The 22,467-nt window shown below is 41.4% G+C and overlaps 1 protein-coding gene across 1 annotated transcript in view; it reads left to right on the forward strand.

Annotated features, from left to right (window-relative positions):
* Positions 1–287: 287 nt before the first annotated feature.
* LOC118778640 (nck-associated protein 5-like) overlaps positions 288–22,467 on the forward strand; it is a 75,159-nt gene continuing 52,979 nt past the window's right edge. The window contains 1 exon segment of the mRNA XM_036530227.1: positions 288–445. The gene's annotated coding sequence lies outside the window, so the exon portion shown is untranslated.

A 22,467-nucleotide genomic window follows, 5' to 3' on the forward strand; every position in this document is an offset into this window, starting at 1 on the left:
ACTACTATTTTGTGCTTAGCAGGCACTACTATGGACGAGGCATACAAACATAATTCCATTCCTTTGAATTCTCTGATCTAAGTAACGCTGATATTTGAAATTTGATATTTGAATATTTGAAAGATTTGACACTTCAAATAGTTAACATGCACATTTGACGAAAAAGCGAAATACAAATAGTTTTAAAAACCAGCGGTCTGGACCACACAGAGATTGGCTACTCCGTAAGGAGGGGGCGGCGAGTGCAATTTCAAGCAATGACATCACTTTTCCTGAAGAGTGCTTCCAAACGCGGAAAGACCTCTGAGACGGTTTTCCCTGTCTGTCCAACGCGAAAGCAAGTGGTTTTGTAATAAAAGAAAATACTATTTTGTATGCATCGTATTTACCGTAACATTTGCACGTCTTTTCCACATACAGCTTTCTGCGGAATCCGACAAATGAGGTTAGTGTTTGTTTCCACTGGCATTTAATGCGGCTGTGTTTGCTTTATTGCAGATGGGCTGGTACTAACAGCGATACGACAAAACCATCTTTAGGGTAGCTAGCCAACAGTAGCTACCTATGCCGAAAAAGCATGCTTTGGCTTTCCGTGTGGATGCGACAGTGGTAGTTAGCTAGCTAGCCAGATAACGTTAGCTTACCATTCCTTTTGTCAAGCCATGCCATTGTACGTGGATGTAAAAGAATCTTGCAATTTACTTGTCGACAGCAGGCGCATTAGGTAACGTTGGCTAAGATTAGAAGCATTAATTGCAATTTGGCTTGGCCAGTGCTGTTGTGGATGAGTGAAGTGCTGCGTTTCTGGGCAGCGAGCTAGCTAGATATAGCTTCTAAATTTAACATGGTAAGGGATTTTGGTTAGTGAACGTCATCAGATCTGAAAGAATAGGCCAGCTTGCTGGCTATAACGTTACATCTATTTAGCCATCTGGCTCCTTTACATAGCTATATATTAATTTATATTGTGTTTGGTTAAAATGTTTGCCGCTGATTAGCTATTTCAAAAAATTATAGTAGGTAATGTTAGCTTATGCATCTACCATTTTAGCCATCCAGCTAGCTAGATTGCTAGTTTGTGTTTGTTTGGCTGCATTCTGGTCAGGAAGGCGTCTGTGATTTCTTGTCGATAGCGTATGTCTTGGGTATCTTGGAAGCAGTCTATTTAGTCTTGTGAGACCACATCCAGTGTTTCCCTGAGGGCGTGTTGTCGGCCAGGTGGTGCTTTGGCGGTGCACCGGTCCGAGGTTTGGAGGGGGGGGGGGGGGGGGTGAATGCGGAGGGAGCAAGCCACCCCTCAGTCCTGACCACTAACATTTTAGAATCGTTGTCGTTGTCTGGAATTGACACATTTAGTTCATTCTTGGGAAAAAAGAATGAAATGGGAAAATGTTTAATGACAAAAAGAGACGAGTGGAAACGGATCGTTGAAGTGCAAAAGGAAAGTTAAGACAGCAAAAGACAGGTTTGACATTTGCCATTGACTCCTGTTGACATATTTTATACGCACGTTCTCTTTGATCAGGTGACGTTTCTGTTCCCTCTGTTGCCGTTGTTTTTGTCGTTCACCCTCAAATTGACGGGTAATCCATCATCTCACTTGGAACAAGATTTTTCAGGGCATTTACTCTATACTAATGGTTTAAATAGCTAGAAGCCATTAAGAGGTATGAAGGAAGGGAAAGGGGAAAACAAGCTTATTACATGAACAGAGAAACCCGTTTTCTGCAAAAAAGTATAGTTGCTATATAATTATAGATATGTGATGCCATGGCACCAGTAACACTTAATTAAAAGTCTATGACAAACTTAAACCATCTAAACCATGCTAACTAAAATATCTGGTCAGTGTTGATCAAATATCAAATGTGCTCCTTCAGTAGTCATTGTTAGTAAGGATCTGGGGGAAAAAACGTCGCTTCAATTCATGCGTGATTAGAGAGATGCACTATGGATCCGCCTTCGTAGCACCTTCATTACTGTTGTTCAGCATTGTCAGTGTGGCAAGAAACAAATACAATTAATTTATTCAAAATATAAATGTCTTTCATTGTACTGTGTCGACATTGAGTGACATTGTCAAATAATGGCAGTCAATTTCCATTTAGATACAACTCAAGTTTATATATTACACCAATAGCATTTTCTACTGCTATTATTTGTTACGTAATAAGTCTAATCTGAGCCAAAGTGGTCTTGATGTGGACACGAAGAAACTGACCAATCAGAGCATACTTTCTGTTCATGTGAAAAGATATGAATCAGTCAAAAATACATTCGGCACCAGCTTCCTTTAACAGAAAACATGTTTTTTTACGTAATAAGTTTATTCTGTAGCCTACATTTTAGATTACATAGATGTTTATTTGACTGAGCCATTTGATGGGTCATGCCAAAGCAAGACAGTAATAACCCAGACCACAGGCTCCCCAGTAGTTCTAGGTTAAGGCCTAAGTGAACTTTGAAGGCAAGCTGAGCTGGACAGCCCAGATTTGGTCCCGCCAGTGTCATCAGCTGGTGATGGGGGGGAACCCACGCCAGAGAAACAAACTGGTCTAGTTCCATGTGTTTGCCTGCCCTCTCCCGGATGGGTAGCTGCTTGAGCTGCATCTCTATGGCATAACTGGCCACTCTAAAGTGGGAGAAGACGGGTATTCCAAATTTAAAAAGCAAACAAAACAACACTCACTGCGAACAGCACAAAATCCTGGAACAGCCTTCATTTTTTTGTGTGTTTACTACTAAAAATGTAAGTAATACAGTGTCACTTAAATGGAAGATGTCAGGGTTGCAGTTCTTCCTAATTAATAATTCTTCAGGTGTGACTATTTTTATTAGGCAAATTATTTATGAACTGAAACCTATGTAAGTTGCTTTGGATAAAAGCGTCTGCTAAATGAATAAATGTAAATGTAAATGTAAATTTATGACTTGTGTAGATAACGTCTCACAAAGTGAGGAAAGTTGCCCTAGAAATGTAACAAAAATTCCACAATAGGTATATGTTGGTGTGATTCAAAATGGTTGTAGTTTTGTTGTGACACCATTCCATTGATGAAGGAAGTATGCTTCAATCTTAAATCTCATCTTTATGAAACATTTGAGTGGTGAATTAATGAATTTGTAATGTATGCACTTGTAATATGGCCTGCAAATTATTCTCTTTCTAAAGGGGGAAAATTTCCCTCTTTTTTTAGTTAGGAGTTAGTTACAGTTAGGAGTGGAACAGAGTTGTGTTTTAAGATAAGCAAACAGTACAGTTCTCAAGTTTTCAATCAACATGGCAAGAGCATTGAGTGTGTACTCATAAAACTGTATCAGCTGTTGCATCTACAAACTCGCTGTGGTCTGGACCAGTGCATGCCAGTGTCGGAGTTATTGTGTGTGTCAGTCCATCTTGCCACATGGCTAACGTTAATACTACAAGCTTTGCTTGGTTTGCTGTATTCATCCTGTCTTGTTCGGAGAGTTCTGGAGTGTAATTAAACTGCAAATACACTTTACAACAGAATACACATTCAACAGCCAATTTCTTTAATTAAACAGTAAATGAAGCTGGGTTCAGGTTTAAATTTCTTTTATGGTAGAATAACCAACTACTTAGTTCTTATCATCTCTGTCCTTCTCTCTCTATCTCTCTCTGTCTTTCTTCCTGGACTGAAGCACCACCCCAGAGGGGCTCTGGGATGTGATTTTAAACTCAATGGCACACTCACTTTAGGTACTGAACTTGTTAAGCAGCAGTTAGCTGGCAATTGGCAATTTAACTGGCTTGGAAGAAAAGAAAGGGGAAGAATAGGTTATTCCAGGTTTAGGTTAAGAATAATTTATATTCCAGAAGCTGGTGAAGATTTACAAGCATGATTGTAACTTTGCAATCGTTTGTAAATTGATATATCATTTAGGATATGTATCTTATTCCTTTGAAAAGTGCACGTCCCAGAAATTACGAATATTTAGCTAGGGCTACTGTTCTCCTGACCCCAGTGGTTTATTTTAAGATGTCTTCTCCAGTTGAGATTGTGTTTACTAAAGTATAGGGCTGCCCCCGACTAAAGATTTTCCTAGTCGACTAGTAGTCGTTAGCTCAAGCCATTAGTCGACTAGTTGTCGCACGTTTATGATATTAATTTAATTGTTTAAATAGCCTATATGTTGATTATTTTTGGGGACATCAGAAAATGGTTTGAGTTCCAGGGCTCGGAAAGAATGTTATAAGTAACATTGTTAATAGTGTGCTACTTTACAGAGAAATAGCCTACAAAACCGTAATAATGAGACTTTAAAATATAAATTTTACAAGCTCACGCACGAAGCCGCCTGTTAATAGCAATGCTAATGGGAAAAACGGTAATGATTCTGAATGTGTCGGAACAACCAGCAAGGAGACTGAATATTTTGGTAATTTATTTCAACACAGTAGCCTATAACATAACATAACATAACACAACTTATGAACTTGTGAACTCCGCGCACTTACTGCCTCACACTTCTTCCTCTTGTCACTACTTGTTCGTCTTCTGTGCCTGTCTATCCTTGTGTTTTCACCTCGTTTACCTCTCTGTTCTACTTTCCTTGACTTATTTAGCTGAGTTTAGTTGTTTAGGTTGCAATTAAAGCTTACTCCAAGGTCTCCTACACTACCGTAGCTTGCTTGCTGTTCCTCACTTGTAAATCGCTTTGGATAAAAGCGTCTGCCAAATAACCTTAATGTAATGTAATGTAATGTAATGTAACTTGTAACACCAACACAATAACTTAGAAAACAAATGTTAAAAAAAAAACAGAACATGAAGTTAAACATGCAGTAAGCGAGGTAATTTAGCTTCCCCAGTCCCCACGAACACTTGGATAAGCCTAATAGTGCATATGACGATATATTTATTTAGCTGCATATAGCCTTAACTTTGCAGTTGGTTAATGTTAGTTAGCCCATAATTATTTAGCATAATGGAATAACTCTTTCTTGCGTACGGTCACACTGGTGTGATTAGCCATTTAGCATGTATGCCAAAACCGGTGCGATTAGAACACTAGATTGGAAAAAATTAGCTAATTTTAGCTTTGAGTAAACAGCGATTTAACATCAAAAATACAGCAAATGCTTACTGAAAGCTATTAGAAGCTTAATAACGCTAATGAAAAAAGATAACGTTACAGACAGAAACTAATTATCATTGTGATCAACAACTCACATGTGTGTTCTATCAATACCAGGTGCTATTTTGTACAAATTTGGAACAACTTCGGAATAAACCTGACTTGCTTCTAAACTGAAAAACTCTGACATTGCAAACTTCAGGATGTGTTAAAGTACTAATTACTGTCAAATGATCATGACTATGACCCATGAAACAATAGACACAACTTCATTAAAAAAATTCCGCTTGAGTGAATTTACTTTCCGTGATCGAAAACATGATGTACACGCGATTTTTCGGGGTTCTGGTAAGTGTTGCATGCTGTACATGCTGATACAGTCAGGCATATCAGACTTTTATGGACTCGGAGAAAATCGCGTGTTACTTTCGTCACGTTACTTTAGTACCGGCTCTACCCTACATGCTTCAGATGATAAGTCATGTTTGAGGTAGACGAATGATAGGCGAATCTTTGCATGCAGAGTTTGCATGTCACCTTCTTGGGGTCGTCCTTTACACGCTGGAAATGATCCCACACTTTGGATGATTTCCTGGCCGTCATAGTTTTATGTCATAGTTTTAGTTTGTGGACCTTTTTAACGACAAGGCGCAGCTCCCGAATGGAGTTTGAGGGGGTTTTTATCTGCGACTAACCGACCAATGTCATCGACTAACGTTTAGTTGACTATTAGGGAGCAGCCCTACTAAAGTATGTCTTTAGTACACCAAGATCTGTATATACATTACAACTCTTGTGATCCAACAGGCAAAGCTGTTTGTCAGTGATATCTGTAGGTGTTATCTTTGACAGCAGGTGCTGCTTACAGACCCTTTCATAACAATTAAACGATTATTTTTCTGTTTACCTTACCCCTCTTGCCATATAGAAACAACCAACTGACACTTGTTTCTGACTGCATGTCCTGAGTACTGGACCACACTGCTACACTGAGAACTGAGAGTTCTGATTCAGTCCCCCCATTCCATGTTTCACTGTCTCTCCAAGATATATTGGTTCACACATTTTTACGCAATTCTGATTGGGTACGGCCTCCTCCTTGACCAGAGCCACAGAACTGGAAGGGGCCGCCTGCATTATAGTATTCAAGGTCTGTGGCAAGCAAAGAAGAGTTAGATTTTAGAAGTTAATGTCGCAGAACTCCTGGAAAACCTGCCCTCAGCTGGATACTATGGGTGGAGAATAGAGAGAAATGGCGAAATCTACTTCCTTGTGCTTGCTGAAGACTGGAGGCAGAAAGGATCAAATCTGAAAGGATCATAGACTGTTTCGGCTAACATTTTATGCAATGATAACATCCCAGTTTAAATAAAAAATGGTGTGCTTGGTCTAGCAAGTTCAAACGACTATCTGAAGTTGCATGGAGGGCTTGTAATGACATTGTGAAAATACTGTCTTACTGCAGGAAACCGTGTTCATTACTTCTAATTCACTGGAGAAGGGAAATTCTGGAGTGAAACTTGGAGGAATGATGCAAGGGAGGGTTTTCTGCTTCTTAGACAGTTTCTCACTCAATAGGAAAGTAATGCACAATTTGAAAATACTTTTGTTTTATAGTTTAGGGTTGCATTAAGCACAGAACATAATTTTGTGTCTTTCTTGACACCAGATGATTGAGGGTCCATATTTAACAACCACAGGTGTAACCTCATTCCTTTTCTGTTATGTGTGCTTGTATCAAATTAAGGAAAATTTTTCAGATATTGGTAATTATTTGCATTATTTTGCCATTCATCATGTCATGGCAGTTTTGTTAGTCACTTAGCCCACATTAGTTTTGGTAGCAAACTGTAATGAGGATGTGGCTGATTTTATAGACATACACATGAGCAATTAGCGTCGTAAACTATTACCTGGAATACCCTGAAGCTTAATCGGGCAACCCCATCCAATCATTTTTTATTTCAGTGTGCTCATTCAGAGATGCAATCTGTCTCATTCCAACTTAAGTTATAGGAATAGTGCAACTTATTTCTCCGCAGGCATTCCAAAATGAGATGCAAGCCCCAATTTAAAAATGCTTTGTTCTCTGAATGGGCTTTGTTCAGCATAACTATTTAGAACCAGTGATCACTGAGGTCCCTCGCCAACAAAGAAAACCTTGTTTTGCGTTTCAGCTGCAGTTCAGAAACAAATATTGCTGCTACTTGTTTGGGCAAAACTGAATAATGACAATTATCCTAAGCAGTGATCAGGGAACCAATTTTTTATCCAAGTCTGTTCTTTGAAACACATGGTAACATGTATTGATGAGCAAATATTAAGCCTTTGTGGTCTTGTTCGTGGAATAGTAGTGCACAACATTCCAGTTTCATGTCAAAGAGCTGAAAGTGCAAAAGAGCTTTACCCCAGGTCTGCTCATACCCAAAGTGGAGTTTGTTAAAGGCCTGTTCCTTGCAGAGGCATCTGGAGGGGGCCAGCTCCATATCCCCCAGCCCTCAGGTTCCGGGTTATCAATGTGCTCTGTAAGTATGTAGGGCTGCTCTAGACGTTACCACAATATGCCAGCTTTAATGAAGAGTTTTACTCCAAATTGTGTTTTGGCTTGTTGCTAAACATCACGCCTTGTAACATTTGTTTGTCTGTTGTGGTTCTGAGTTGGCAGTGCCCCATACTATAGCCACATGGTCCCAATTCATCTCATATCTTCCACGTGATGATGTAGCTACTTGATTAGTGTGAGACTTCATTTAATTTAAACCAACAGAGAGAAGGAGAGATTTTCTACTACAAATTGCCCTCTCTCCCCACTGTTACCCCAGCCCTCCATTTACTTTAAGGCATGTTTAAAATTCTCATGTAATTTCTGGCAGCCCTTACTAGGAGAGTATCTGTGAAGTAGTTAAACTATAACTGTAAAACTACCACCCTTTCTAGCTGCTTGCAGATGTGTGTCAAATCTTTTTGAAATGGCCCACATCTTTCAGAGAAGTAATTACTTCTACCAGCTAACGTGAGGGGAAGCAAGCAGATTGCACTTTCCAAGCATCATCCAATGGGGTGTCATCTGTGGTTTTATTCGTAGTGCAGGCCACACCCATGATTTGGGGAGAAAAAAGAATGAACCAGGAAGCAGTTTAATCTGAACTCCTTTTGGTTCTCCCCTTGCCTTTGATGTTGGTCTGCTTCCCAGCACTTCAGCTCATATTGGTTTTAATGGAAGACAGCTGAAGAAAGCTGACAGCTTGCCACTGCAGAGCCAGTCTTTAGGTCTACTGCACTGTGCAGGAAGATCCTCTGCCCTCCAGTTCAGTGAGCTGTTCTCTCAGTTTAAACAAGCGTTTGGCAGTCAGAGACTCATGATTCTGTGATGTTCCTGTCATGTCTCCCGTCCCTCTCTGTCTGCATCATGTTAAATTTTGATGTCCAGTGCACAGTTTTTTTTGGGGAATCGGTCTTGTGGATTGCAATGTATTGAGTTGAGTGAAACAGGGAAGTCTATTCTGTGCACTTCCCCCTCTGTGGGCTCGCATGCTTGCCTGTATGTGCCACAGTCCAGGCTGTGCTAGTTCACTACCACCCACCCACTCAGTATTTCTCCTTGTTTTCAGCCTGTGATCTTAATGAGTGTTTTGTTACGGTCCTGTAATTGCCCATAGTCTTCCCCTCTTTCTCTCTCTTCCCCTGTCTCTTCTTTGGACTTACCATCTCATCATTTTAGTCCTGTTGATGTGAATTATTGATGGTCATGTGAAGCTTGAACCTGGGCTCTGTAGTATCAGTGCCTCTTGTACATTTCTGTTTCTCCTATTCCTGGCTCACAGCTGTGGTCAGGCCAATGAGATGGCAAGCTCGCTGAGTCCAGAGGGAAGCTAGGGGAAGAGACAGAAGCTCTTAGATGAGGAGTTTGTGCTCTGACTGTAAGCATCGGGAAGGAGGAGGGGGAGAGAGCGCAACGGCTTCCTCTTTAAGAGAGGAAGCAAAAAATCGCCACCCTACTCATCCTCCATATAACTGGGACATCAGCTCCACTGTCCTTGCAGTAGTGAAACACTGAATTGTTGAGGAAAAAATTATGTCAGACTTACTGGCAAAAACAAGAATGCATTGTCTTAAGGGTGGTTTATGAACATTTTTTTTGTTCTGCTGGTCTGGATGGTGAAACCTGACAAGAGGATGTGAAACATTTGAGGACATTTGGTGCCTTTGAGTGTGATCTAATTAGATCACAGAAGATCACCTGTGCTGGTGCATCTAAGTTGGTGTAGGTGAGAGATCTTCACATCAGTGCGAGGTCTGGAGCAAAAGCCTTATAGAGGAAGACAGCAGCAATGGTCTGTTGCATATGAATCTACAAACGTTATCATCTGGCATATCTAGGTACAGAATTAGTTCTTCTTGTCGATTCCCCCACCCCCCTCCTATCTCAATTTTCTCCCTCTCTCTTACTCTTTTATAATCATGTTGCAATCCCCAAATCCTGCTTAACGGATTTGTCTCCTGCTACACCAGTAACACCAGCGATGTGGAATAAATGACCCAGTGAATCGCTTGTCTCAGCACCGAAGGGGTCATTGGACAAACACAGGCTGGTAACATCTGTACAATTCATTCAAGTTTTTGTTTAACACATTTTCCTCTATGTATTTTTGCATGAATAATATTGGCATATATTGATACAGTATATTTTAACAGCAGTCAAGTCCACAATTCATGAGAGCGTAGAGAGTTGAAAGGATTTGAATGTATATGTTGTTGAGACGTGCCTGTTCAGCCATTTAGCCTTTTGGCTTATTTTTTAGTGGAGGTCCTTGGTCTCTGAGGCAGGCAATGTGTTTTCTGTGGATCGAATCTCACAGCAAAAGGCCTCCCAAAGCGTTCTGCCAGTGCAAGATGTACAGCCACACCATGCTGCCACATTGCTGAGCCCCAGCAGAGGGACGAAGGTGGCACGCTCGCCGCTGCTTGGGATGTCCCGGCCCTCAGGGAAGGAGGGAGTCACCTTCCAATGTGTTCTTTATGCAGTGCTACACAACAAAGGCATTTCATAATGAAAACGGGTCATTCAGTCCAGCTAGGCTCATCATTGGACTGTGTGTGTCTATCTATGTGCACAACACAGTAAATCTCTATTTCCTCCATACCCTGAAATCCCATTGACCCTAAAATATGGAACAAAAGACAATGATACATAATGAACGAAAAAGCTGGGACAAACATCCTGTAATCCTCTTGCAATCATATTTTATTTAGCAATATCCAACTTTAATAAAAATGAATGTTATGAAATTATTTCCACTTGCTTATATTTTAAATGTCATTTTTCTTATTCAAAAAACACCTTTTTACGTGCATGTGTCTGTTTTTTAATGTGCAGCGTTTGCTGCTTCCAGACCTGCACCTAGTGTAGTTTACATTACTAATGTCTAATATTTGGCTCAACAGATCAAGTTGAAGCCATCTAAGAGTCTGCCATCTTTTGAAAGTTGAAATAACACATTTAATTGTTTTTATTTACACACCTACCATAAATATACTAATTCCTCATTCCACCAGAGCGCTTTGTAAAATGTGTAATTCCGCTGGCCCTCCTTCACCCGTAGGAGTGTAACATGAGGAAATGAGAATGTAGAGGAGTCTTTCCATATCAAATCGCCCAGTTTGAGAAAAATTTCCCAGGTCACCCTCTCAGATTCCCCTGAAAAAATTCACAGGTGCTCCTATACCAAACTTATGGAGAAATCCCAAATATTAGGTCTGTATCTCTAATAGTTTTGAAACTACAGTCCTTTGAAATTTTAATTAATTTTATGCATTTTGCCGAACGAGTCTTTCAGTCCAACTTCCGACATTCATAGCTCCTTGAAACTTTGTGAGTAGGGCTATCTTTTTCTGTAGAATTCAAAAATCAGGTGTGTCTTATGTACTTTTCCTCCTACAAGGCTCTGAATATGGCAGAAAATTCAAAACGTAACAAAACGACACCCCCTTTGAGAGCTTCTCACTCCAACAGTATGCTAGATAAAGCGCTCATTTTTTTCCCTGTCATTTATGACATATTAGGCCATGTTTATGCAACAACCATATTTATTACTGTTATTGGACTGTCAGAATAATTTTTGAAATGTGCTTGATTTTCAAATTTTCATGTCCTCATTTGTCCATATCGGCAGTTCAACCATCATTTTCATATTTTTACCATGTGTTTCTATATATCTGAAGATGATCTGATGATCTGATCTGATCTGATCTGAAATAGCTTTTAATATTGCTGAAATGCTGACTTGTCACTATGAAAGTATTGACTACTGTCACTGTGAATCTGAACAGTATTTACAATGATTGTTTATGTCCTGAAAAGAAAACGTTCTTGCTGTGATTATTTGTCCATTACTGGTGATAATGCTTTGACATGCTTCTGACAATCAAAAAAATTGCCTAACTTGAAAAAAAATTCACTATTTTGAATTAATTTATGAAGGGGTAGTATGTTCCCCTTACTGAAATAAGTCTATGTGGCAATTCTGAAACTGGGAACTATGTAATATTTGTGTTCTGGTTGAATTTGTACAGCAACAAGAGCATGACAGTGTATCTATGTTCCCAGGGTCCTATGTTCCCCAGTTCAATATTCTGTTAACACACCAGCTAATGCTAACCTTGCATCTAATGCTGATATTAATAGTAACTGAAATGCTAATGCTAACACTTACCCACATGCTAATGCTAATTCTCAAGATAATGCTAACTCCTGCTAAGCTGTACATGCCATATCAAAGGAATTATGAATGTCAGAAGTTGGACCAAAAGGCTTGTTCCGAAAAATGCATAAAATTGATCAAAATTTCAAAGGGCTGTAATATCAAAACTATTAGAGATACAGACCTAATATTTGGGATTTCTCCATAAGTTTGGTATAGGAGCACTTTTCAGGGGAATCTGAGAGGGTGACCTTGGACCCTCTGGGTGATTTTGATATGGAATGACCCAGAGACCAGCGCTGATATAAGTCAAGGTTAAAATAGTCGAAATGCAAAAGAAACAAGGCCACGTTCAGCTGAATTGCTGCTAATCTAAAGATGATGTAAATTCCAGTTTTAAACTGTTGAAATAATCGTCATTTTACTGCATACGACTACAGGCTGATTAAGCTAAAGTACAGGTCAGAGCATCGGGGCATGCTGTTGCACTCCCCTCCACCTGTGTACCCTGGCCACCCAAGGTGATCCCAGGTGACCTGTGCAGGAGATTCTGGGGCAGGGGTGTGGAATTCACAAATGGATTAACCTGAAGCCTCTGCTGCCTGTGGGGTTAAAGGCTGGGAGGGCCCTCAGGACTCGGAGGTGTTCACCGGAACAGATCGCTGGATGAAAGACACGTGCCTGCTGCTGAGCTGGCATGTGACCAGAAGCCAGACTGCACTGAATGTATATGTTTAACATTTACGGTCTATTTTAATCGCAGCGCCTCCGGTGTGTTATGTAAGGCGGAGCATGAGGGAAAGAAGGGAGCTATTTTTAGACTCCAGCGTTGGGTGTAACCCATGACAGATTGAAGGCAGGGGCAGTGGTTGCCATTTTGAAATTGCATTGGAGAAAGCATTTTCTCTTTGTAGTTTTTGGTGCACTCGTGTGTACACCCCAGTGCCTCATACTTTACAGCTACTGACAGCAACACAGCCTCATTAATGAGGAGTGAATCGTCATTATACAGCCTAAAGCCTCTTTCACACCAGTGTTAGTGGCTCAGAAAACAAAATCACAGGATTGCTTCAGGACCCATGTTCACACCACTGAATGTTTCTGGAATAATACCATTAAATTGTAGGTTGCCCAAATTAAACAACTACCAGCCAAAAACAATTGTTGGGTGTGGCTTTGTCTTTGTAGCATATGAGACACCTTTTGTTGTTGTGAGTAGTACTGCAAAATAGCAGATGAACAGGAGATCAAGTGATTCTCAGAAGAAAAAGTATACAATTGGTCTAGTTGCCTGTTCTAGTGGAAATGATCTTACGCTCACCAAGAGTAAACAACATAACCAATAGAGTTTGACCTGAAATCTGTTTGAATAATATTTTAATAATTTGTTCACTATGTCACGTGCCAGAAACATCCTGAGGGTATAATTGTGGTATTTACCCCATTCACAAATTACTGGTATTTTACTGGAGCTGTGTCCTGTGCGAATGGAATTTTACTGTTGTGATCAATGTTTTCAGCAGCACTGTGTGTAATGGCTGTCCAGATCTACTTTGCAATGGGCAACTTTATGGTCAGAGTCCTTAGGTGTATTTTCAGTATATTTAATACTATTGCATACGTGCTGGTGCATTTAGCCTTGATACAAAGCACAATTCGGGAACAAAGAAGGTCAACAGCAGGCTGGTTTCATTGTCTAAAATCCTGCTAAATAAATATGGTGACACATTTTGCAAATATGGTGGCCCTGATGCAACCGGCTCTGGGCTTAAGATTGTGCTGTATCCTCCCTGTTGCAGAGAAATATTCAGATATTTCCTTCTTTGCATCTTAGAGAATATTGGACTGTAAGATCCCTCACTGAAGGACTGCAGCTGCTTTGTCTCTTTGCACCCCCACCCCTCCTAAATTCAACTGCTTTAAATAGAAATGTCTCTGCAGACAAAAGGTATTGCAAAAGGGAAGCTGATGCTTTCTGCCCATCTGAAACCCACGTGTGATGTGCCAATACAGAGCTACATGCGAGAGTGATTTAAATTTCCATTCTGTTTTACGGATTTTACTTGTTTTGCGTCCAATTTTTTGATGCAAATAAAAATTACATTAGTCCCAAATTATGCGGAGCACTGCTGAGAAATATATGTGCATAGGAAATTATGTTCTTAAAGAGACAGCAAGCCAGCTCTGAGAGAAACACAGCTCCTCTGATTGGTGGCCTAGTTATGAATGCTTGTTTATCCCAGTTTTCCAGTGGGTAGCATGATGAAAACACACGGCGGCGTGGGGGTGAAGCATTATTTAGATAAACGCTGCCGGGAGCACCGACCATGTGTCGTATCATATATATTACATTCACTTAGCGTATGGCGTATGTTGTTTTAAATATTGATTTGATTTTTGCCCTACAAACGCTGCACACATTAAATATTGAAAATATGTATCACAGCTTGGAGGCTGCTGCAGATAGCACAAAAGGAAAACACGTGAACCCTCCCTCCATAGTCTGAACTTCACTTTGCTCCCTTTGTCATTTCTCACAGTTTTACCTCAGGCTTGAGGAAATGCCATGGTGTAAAAATCTTGTCTTTCCATATTGAGACGGAAGCTACAATAAATACAGATGGACTGGTTTAGTATGTGCAGGAGTAGTCAAATCTAAGGTGTGACTTCCATGATGATTATGGGGATTTATAACTTATCATGACTAAGGAATGTGACTTTTGAACATGGCTGTTAGTAACCACTTTCACCTAGTTTGAACTTGAAATATCTTATAAACGTTGAGTGTGTATATAAACAGCTAGTTAAACTGTTTTGCATGTCTGGCCATCGGTACGAAAATGCGCATTAGACACCAAGGGGAACATACACCGTGTCCTTGGTTTCCGATGGGACAATCTGTGATATGGCTCGGGTGATGATTGCGGGTCACGTTTCGACTGATGGCTCTTTGAGACAGCACTTTCAGTCGTGCTTTGCTTAAAATGTCCAGCAGTGTGGTATAATGGTAAGTAGCAGGGTTGCAAGTGGAAGGTTGCTGTTTCTGTTCCCTGTGGGGGCATTGCTGTTGTACCATTGAGCAAGGTCCTTAACCCACAACTGCCTCAGTAACTACCCAGCTGTGTAAATGGATGACATGTAAAACTGTAACCTGTGTAAGTCGCTCTGGATAAAGTGTCTGCTAAATAACAATAATGTAAAGTTACGTAAACTTATTCTCCAGCATGTATGGAGGAGGATGAATTTGTGTGATTTTTATTAGCCTGTGATGGACTCAACTTCTCAGTCTACTTACATGATGCCAACAGAGCTCCTCTGGGATGCTGTGTTTACAGGTGTGACATAGTTATGTATAGCTGTAGCATGAAGCACTACTCCACAAATATAAATAAACACCCTGTCTCACAATATTGGAATATTGTTAGCATTGTAACAGTAAATGGTGAATATTACATTACATTACATTACATTATTCTCATTTAGCATGCACTCTTATCCAGAGCGACTTACATAGGTTACAGTTTTACATGTTATCCATTTATACTGCTGGATATTTACTGAGGCAATTCTGGCTTAACTACCTTACCCAAGGTTACAGCAGCAGTGCCCATATAGAGAATCGAACCAGCAACCTCTCAGTTACAAGCGCTGCTCCTTACCACTATGCCCCAATCACAATTTCACGGTCTGAGTTTGACTATTCCTGTGTCAGAGGTGCACCAGCGTTAAGCGCTGTCCAGTTTTTCCTTTCGGAACTAAATCGGCCTGTATTTCCCTCCTGTGTCATAAATAAAGCCAAATTTTTGCATTTTAGTGGCTGTGTGCATATGTATGTCACATTTTTTTAAAATCAGTTTATTAAATCTTAGGATTAATGTATGGGAGAAAGTGGATAAGCCCGCAGCAAGGAGACATGCTCACAGACGTCTGCCTGTTTTCAGGGACAACGGCTCCTTTTCCCTCTTTGAAGTTTCCTCCTTTGCTCACGTTTCCTGTGTTTTTTGTGTGAAGTTACTGTGACTGCTCTATTATGTAGATCCAGATTTTCTGTGACAAAATAATGGCTGTAATCACGGAGCATAATTGCAGGCTTGCAGGATGTATATTTTCTTTTCACTGGGAGATAAAATCTGAAAACAAACACTGTTGCCAGGGAGGTTATATTTGACTCCTCACCAATTGCCTGTCGTGTGTGATGGTTTGCAAACACACTCACTCACTACACGCAACTTGTGGTGTTTGTTACAGTGCTACCTTTGGCAGAAATGATTTTTTTCATGGTACTCGCCAAAGCTCGGTGTTTGCTCAGTGTTTTCTCAACAGGTAGAAGGAAGTTCTGGCCACCCGAGCTCCGCCTCAATTTCCAGCATAACACTGAGCCACCATCCAATTGCAAATCTTTTTTAACACTTCTCTTTCGATTGGTCTGCTTGTTTTTGCAACATGAGTCCAATTTCATTGCGGGTGCTTCTGTAGAAAATGGGCAGAAGAAGAAACTCTGACTGCAAATTTGAGTGTAGTAGGAAGAATCTGGAAGGAGAGGTCATCTCATGTCATTTGTCTGACAGACCCCTAACTCTTGGAGCTTAGTGACAGTGAGGGTCTATGCACGTTGCTGCTCAACCTGTGTCGTGCCTGCTCCACGTTATGTGCGATCGGGCAAGGAGAGATCGAAGCTTTGTTTAGCTTTGCTTCTTTCTTCTCCTCATGTTACAAATCAGAGAAAGATGAGAGGATATACATGCAGGATACAAGATAAGTGCAGATATAACATTATCTTGCATGAAAACAGGGGTAAGCTATCATCTGCTTTGGAGTTTGGAGTTGCATGAAACCATTGGTAAGCTCCTGTTCCCGCCTATGTGTCTTTGTCATGGTGTGTGTGTGTGTGTGTGTGTGTGTGTGTGTGTTTGTGTGTGTGTGTTTGTGTGTGTGTGTTTGTGTGTGCGTGTGTGTGTGTGCGTGTGTGTGTGTGTGCGCGTGTGTGCGTGTGTGCAAGTACCCCCTGGGGACTCCTTGCGTGGCAATAAGCTGGTGCTAGGGGAAACAGTGGAAAAGAGAATGCGCTTGCAATCTTGGCAGGGGTCCACGAATGTAAGTCCCTGCAGTTTGGTTTTGGGGGGGGTAACATCAGCCACTGCTCCCATTCGTCACGGATTCACCCATGACAGCAATCCCTGCACGGGGCACTCTGACAGTGCCCCGTGCTCATGCTTGCCAGATGGCCCGCGAAGGCCTGGCACGCGGATGTCCCAAACAGAGCGGTGCCTTGGCCGCAGGATGGGAGTGTGAGCAGAGGGCCTGTTCCTGTTTCTTCCCCGTTCTGGAGGTCCCTAGAGTTTGCACTTTTGTGTCACAGCCCTTTATTCCTTATGCTAATCCATGCTGTTGATTTAAAGCTTAATTATGTCCTCCATTGTACACTCCTGTTCCTCCCTCACAAACGTGTGAGCATGTTGCAGGGGGTGGAAGGGGGGTTGATTATAATAAAATGCACTAATCTAAGAGGGATTATGCTCATAGTCGGTATGCATACAATCGCATACAAGCACAGAAAGAATACAATGGAGGTTTTAAAACTCAGAAGCAGGGGGCATGGAGCCCCGGTATTCATAAATGGAGTAGCACTTATGAACGCTAAGGCACGGGACTCTGGATGCAGCTCATGCGTTTTATGTATCAAAATGTTTCAGGTAAGAATTAGTAAATTAGATGGCTTCCTTAGGGAAATTGAACTAATGTGTTATTTTTTGGATAAACAAGGGTCACAGTGTGTTTACATTTCCATAGCTGGTCTGATGGCCACAAAAAGATGCCAGTCACACACAGTCCCTTATCTTCAGTGCTCTACAGGGGCAGAAGTGGAGCCTCAACCACATGTGAAGCACGTTTTTCCACAGACCAGTTTTCCTTCTGAGTGTTGGCCATACCAGTTTATAAATTCATGAATTCACTCAAACTTTTTTTTTTCCCCTTTGGGAAGGTAATGGATTCCGGCCTGTGAAACATGCTTTGCGTTGGCGGACACAGGAAGCTTGGTCTGATTATGATGTCATAAGAGGAAATGTGTGAGGCACCGTTACTCTACACAAAGAAAAGCCCTACCCCCTTCCCCAGGCCTTCACCCACATCTGCTCTGTGCCTGCCCCAGGAAGGAGGGGGTCTGATTTCGTTCATCTGCAACTTCCTGACTAGTGTGCTCCCATTTTGGGATACTCTACCAGGGGCAGGAATTTGGCTCTGAAGCACATGGTAATGTTCACTCTTGGGTCGTCACTTTAGGGTTCATTGGCCATAGAGATATACTGTTTACAGTATATGTGGCACTAGGTTTCTCGGAAACATCCAGTTTTGCCGAATGCTCAGCCTATCCTCAGGGAGCAGTTATTTCAGTTCGGTGCCATCTCAAACAGGAATTTGATTGACATCAAGGCTGAGGTGTATTTTTGGTTTTTGGGTCCTGTCTCTAAACCACATTTGTCAGCGCAGGGCCACAGGGTCACGGTAAGGCCTGCCACAGCATTGGCAGTTCATCTCAGTGGTCTTAGTGTTGATCCATAACCCAAAGAATCGGTTCTGACTCACTTCTGACAAACACACATGTAAGCAGAGATGCATGCACATATACACAAGTGTGCTCAGAAATACACTCACGCACATGTGTGCACAGATACATTTGCTAATACAGATGCACACATGTACACACACACTCACACAGACATGTCCCCACACACACGTATAACTGGGCCGCCAAAGCCCATCCTTTCTCTCCCTCCATCTCTCTGCAGTTCATCCTCCCCTCTCTCCCTCCATCTTTGGCTAATCCCTCTTTCTCTCCCTCTATCTCTCTGGCTCGTTCCCCCTCCTCTCCCTCCACCTCTCTCTGGGCTGTGGTTGCCATGGCTCTGAGTTTGGGAGAGATTTAGCATGTAGAAATATTCAGCAGTGCCTCCCCGGCACAGCGGGGGCCCCCCTCTTCCTACGATGTGGCTCCTGTTTCCACATAGTGCACATGCTTGGAGGAAACAAACGAGACCGCCCCACCTTCATGCTCCTGTTTCCTTTGTGCTCCCTTGCCAGCTATGCAGCCCCTTACGAGGTGACAGCCGAGCCGCTGCATGAGTTTGCGTCACGCCGCTCAAAGGCCACGCACAACTGCTGAAACGCTGAAATTACACATATGGCTTGTAGCTTGTTGGAGCAGGAAATGCATTGAAAATTGTCTAGAAAGAAAAAAATGCCGCAGCCCCCAGGGATGCTGTTTAATGTTGTATAATACTGTATAATAATGTTGTATAATACTGTTTAAGTTACCAAGCTTGTGCTGTGTGTCACATCCAACCAAGTACTTTCTGTGGGTTTTACTTCTTCTACAGCCACCTGATGTGGCTTTTTATAGTAGATATAAGGAACCAAAATAAATCACTGGTGGTTACATTTAAACTAGGTGATGAAGAAAGCAAATAAAGCTCCACTTTGCATTTGCTGGCCTTCCTTCTGTAAACTGATTTTTTTTTCCCCTGCAGTCTGGATGCATTTGTTCAAGTGCGACCTCTTATCTTGATCAAGCCAGCCTGGCAAGCCCGGCCTGAGTTCTCCTCAACCCAACTGGTTCCTATTAATATGCTATTCATGGGGTATAACAAACCAGTGTTTAAAGCTAGAGAAAACACAGGCTGGAATGCAGCTTTAATTGATTCGAGCAAAATGGGTCAGAGGCGGGCGTTTCCTGCAGGCCTCAATGGGCCATGGGTCCGAGAGGTGCGGCCGATGCGTCACATGTGGAAACTGACTCTGATCAAGCCACTTGCCATAGCCCTACGAACCACATCAGCATTTCAAGGTATAATTAGAGGGGGGGTTGAACACAGGGTTTCACTGTACGCTGATGACCTGTTGCTTTATGTTAGTCACCCAACCACCATTGCTTCCTCAATCGTGTCTATCCTGGAGGAGTTTGGGACGTTTTCTGCATACAAACTCAATCTGCAGAAAAGTGATTGTTTTAAACTCAACTCTCCAGCTCCCTCCAGTCTAGCACCCTCCTTTCCTTTCCACCTTTCTGATGCCAGTTTCAAATATTTAGGAATTAATATTACCAAATCTTTCACTTCTCTTCATGCATCAAATTTCACAAGTTACACACATTAGTTAACCAAATGAAGGATGATTTTAAAAGATGGTCTGCTCTACCACTTACCTTAACAGGTTGTATAAATGCAGTGAAGATGACTGTGCTCCCAAAGTTTTTATACTTATTTCAATGTTTACCCCTTTTTCTTACTAAATCATTTTTTTTAATCAATTAATCAAAGTGTGACCTCATTTATATGGGGCAACCAAGCACCCAGAGTTAAAAATAAAAGAACCTTTTACAAAGGCGGAATTGGTTTGGCCAGCTTTATCCACTACTACTGGGCCGCAAATATTCAAAAGATAGTCTGTTGGCTGCACTCTCCTCATATAAGCTGGTGTGTTCTTGAGGAACAGTCATGCAAGCAGTCTAGCTTTAGGGCTTTAATTTATTCATCCTCGCCTATAAGATCTTCCAACTTCACCTCTCATCCTGTAGTACTCTCTACACTGAAAATTTGGAACCAATTTTGCTCTCATTACAAATTAATATCTGCCTCAATCCTTGGCCCCATTCACAAAAACCATCTTTTTCGTCCTTCTATTATGGACTTATCATTCATGGAATGGTGGAGGAGGGGTATTTACTGTTTTAAGGACCTTTATAGTTCTAAAACACTGGACAGTTATGAAAATCTACAGAGACTGCATGACGTCCTTAGACAACTGTTTTTTCAATATCTCCAAATACGGCACTTTCTCAAGGCTAATTATCCCTCCTGCCGGAGCTTGGACTCTGGGAAGACATGACGCTTCTAAAACCAGAAAAAGGAATTATATCTGTTTTATATCAAAAATTGATCTCTTTGGAAAACCACAACCTGGCTAGGATTCGGTCTGGTTGGGAGGAGGAGTTAGGAATGGAATTGGGAGATTATTGGGACCATGCACTGGAAAGAGTTAATTCATCATCATCCTGTGCCCGCCTGTCACTCATTCAGTTTAAAGTGCTTCATAGAGCACATTATAGTAAAGTGAAACTGGCTGAAATATATCCGGGGGCTGATGCAAGCTGTAGCAGGTGTTCTTTTTCTCCTGCAAATCGTACTCACACTTTTTGGTCCTGCCCTTCCCTTGAAACTTATTGGTCTGGAGTGTTCAAAACATTATCTGAGGCTCTCAACATAACTATTATTTTCAACATAACATAATTATTTCATCATTATTATTATAACATATTATATATATATAACATAAATTTTCATTGAGAGGGTCAATGAGGAATTTCTACCGGAGATGGCAGCCTATTATTAACTACTTTGATAACTTAAAAGAATTGGAGACACAGTCCACTTAGCTTACCCTAGCTTTCCACACTGTCTTTGAGAGTGTGCGGTACATATGATAATGCTCTCAAGCACCTATTCACCTATTTACTATACAAAGGCATCCAGGGCATAAGGTAGTTTTTTTTTTTTTGGATGATTATTGTGGGGGTTTGTATTTGTTTTATTATTATATTATTATTATTATTATTATTGTTGTTATTATAACAATAATAATAACAATATTGTACATTCATCATACTAGTTCTAAGTATTGTTGGATGATGTTAATGTTGTTGATGTTGGAGTTAGAGGAAAAAAAAATGGAGATTGTACTTTTAATGCTTCCCTTTTTACTCTCTGTATACCACCAATTTCCATAAATAAACAGATTTGTAAAAAAAAAAAAAACATGTGGAAACCAACTCTGAAAGCGCAGTTACCCCAAACCGGACTCATGGCCTGGTGAACACCACTCAGTGGGAAGTAGGAGGGAGAAAAAACAACATCTCCTCCAAAACACAAAATCAAAATGCTAAGGTCACACTTGAAAAGAATCCCCCAGAAAAATAAACGGGCACACAGAAAGTCTTTTTTTTTCCTGTAATGGGTTGTCTATCAAGGCTCTGACCTGTTAATCGCTGCAGAGCTGTGCCCATAAGAAGCTTAGTGACCGGTGGGTTATGCCCTGGCTGTGTCTGATATCAAAGCTGCTTTTGAGAAAGGGGTCACTGTGCTTTTAAAACAACAGGCCCATTAATCCAGTCCATAAGTGCTCGCATACTGCGCAAGGATATTGCTTACAGATGTGGGAGGGCCACGTTTTCTCTCTGTGTCTCTCCATCCTCTGGTCAACAGAGCGTAAACCCAGAGCTGTTTGTGTAGGTGCAGAGGTGGTCAGGAGTGGTTGAGGGGGGGTTTACATGGAGCTCCCCCCCACTCTGCGCTTTCCTCTAGGAACAGCTGGTTACCCGTTGCTTTTACATTGTGGGCTCCAAGTGAAACGGGACTTGTATTGAAGGTCTGACAGTTTGGAGGACCCTGCATGGTAAAGAAAGTTCTCTGTTTTCTTTATTCCTATATCACTTTATTTCTACTGTATTTCTCTCCTATTTCTCCCCACTCTCTCTGTGCTTCAGCAGTACCTGCCCACTCTATTGCCCTTTTCTGCTCACTGTCCCTCTCCTGTCTTTCTCCGGTCGATTTCCGTTCTGTCCTTCCCTTCCCTTGTCCCTCTCCACTCCTCTCTGTTCTCTCCTCTTTAGCCA

This window comes from Megalops cyprinoides, chromosome 6 (genome assembly GCF_013368585.1).
Source record: "Megalops cyprinoides isolate fMegCyp1 chromosome 6, fMegCyp1.pri, whole genome shotgun sequence".
Lineage (NCBI taxonomy): Eukaryota > Metazoa > Chordata > Actinopteri > Elopiformes > Megalopidae > Megalops > Megalops cyprinoides.